Raw genomic sequence first — 1,228 nt, 5'->3', positions numbered from 1 at the left:
TTTTTTTTTTGTTTCTTTTTTTTTTGTTTTGTTTCTTTTTTTTTTTGTTTTGTTTCTTTTTTTTTTTTTTTTTTGCTTTGTTTCTTTTTTCTTTTTTGTTTTCTTTTTTTCCTTTTTTTTTTTCATGTTTTTTATTGCTTTGTTTTCTGCCGCGGTGAGCCAAAGTCTTTTCGCCCTCTCCCGGCTACAAGAGTTCCTGTGACTTCTCATTGGCCTCACCGCCCGGCGGAGGTCATTATGTAAGGTGTGTGTAGGACGTTTGCTTTGGAAATGACCGGTGCTGAAGTCATGCATCCCCTCTGGCTGTGGTGCATCTGTGTGTTCAGAGGCGTGTTGGCGGAGCGACAGCGCAGGGAACTGACTTCTTCCCCATTTCCCAATATTTTTCTTTTATTATTATTATTATTATTATTACTATTATTATTATTATTATTATTATTATTATTATTATTATTATTATTATTATTATTATTATTTTTGCACTGCGACATCCCGTGAAAACGCGCCGAGGGTTTTGAAAGAAGTTTTTTTTTTTCGGTGATGGCGGAGGCACCTGATAATAGGTTTTTCTTTTTTTCTCTTTTGTGGACGGGCACCGAATGAATGTGCGGGTGTTTTACTTCCTTCTTGTTGGGCTCACTGGGGATGTGTCAGCGCTCTGGGGCGGTAGCTGTGTTGTGTTTTTGGAGTGGAGGCGGGTCTTGCCCGATTGCCTGTTTCTTCTTTTTGTTGCCTCTCTTGTTGCTTAGGATGTTTTACTCGGCTGCCCTCTCGCGGGATGGACCGGCCGTTCGTTTTTTCTTGCCCCACTGCCACCACCACCTCTGCGGTGTGAGTGCCGCCTCCGATGCTGACGGCCAGCGAAAACACAGGCGCCGTGCTTGCAACGAACACCTCGCCTGCACCTGTGCTGCCCCAGATCCCACGGCCATTGCGCAGAGGGGAAGGAGTGCTGAGAGTGCGTGAGTGGAGCGTGCTCCGTGGGTGAGGCGGCGGCCGCATATCATCATTTCTGTGCCGTGACTGTCTCAATCGGGCCCGCAAGAGCAGCACCGACGGCGTGAAACGCACAGGGCGGCTGACAACTTCATGATGCGATCAATCGAGGCATTTGTATGACCGTGACGATGAATTACATCTCCGTGCACCCAGCTACCCACAACAGGCACGGGACTGGCTCGCTCCTTTCCTCCACAGCCCTCTCCGCCGCCTTCTCCCTCTCTGTCTT

The 1,228-nt window shown here is 47.4% G+C and overlaps 3 non-coding genes across 3 annotated transcripts, besides 2 other annotated features; all 3 read left to right on the top strand.

Moving 5' to 3' along the window:
- Positions 1-133: a sequence feature (A-rich).
- Positions 134-390: 257 nt separating this feature from the next.
- Positions 391-476: a microsatellite.
- A 377-nt stretch (positions 477-853) lies between these two features.
- Positions 854-923, top strand: Tc00.1047053440167.30. Its single transcript, XR_008254444.1, has one exon. It is a non-coding gene; the product is annotated as an H/ACA snoRNA, TC6C1H1 (small nucleolar RNA).
- Positions 924-972: 49 nt separating this feature from the next.
- Positions 973-1,049, top strand: Tc00.1047053440167.20. The gene has a single exon (XR_008254443.1). It is a non-coding gene; the product is annotated as an H/ACA snoRNA, TC6C1H2 (small nucleolar RNA).
- A 40-nt stretch (positions 1,050-1,089) lies between these two features.
- Positions 1,090-1,176, top strand: Tc00.1047053440167.10. Its single transcript, XR_008254442.1, has one exon. It is a non-coding gene; the product is annotated as a C/D small nucleolar RNA (snoRNA), TB6C1C3 (small nucleolar RNA).
- Positions 1,177-1,228: the final 52 nt, after the last annotated feature.

Source organism: Trypanosoma cruzi (assembly GCF_000209065.1).
Source record: "Trypanosoma cruzi strain CL Brener chromosome Unknown tcruzi_1047053440167, whole genome shotgun sequence".
Lineage (NCBI taxonomy): Eukaryota > Euglenozoa > Kinetoplastea > Trypanosomatida > Trypanosomatidae > Trypanosoma > Trypanosoma cruzi.
Note: the sequence above shows the minus strand (reverse complement) of the source record. Positions and strands in the feature narration are given on the sequence as shown.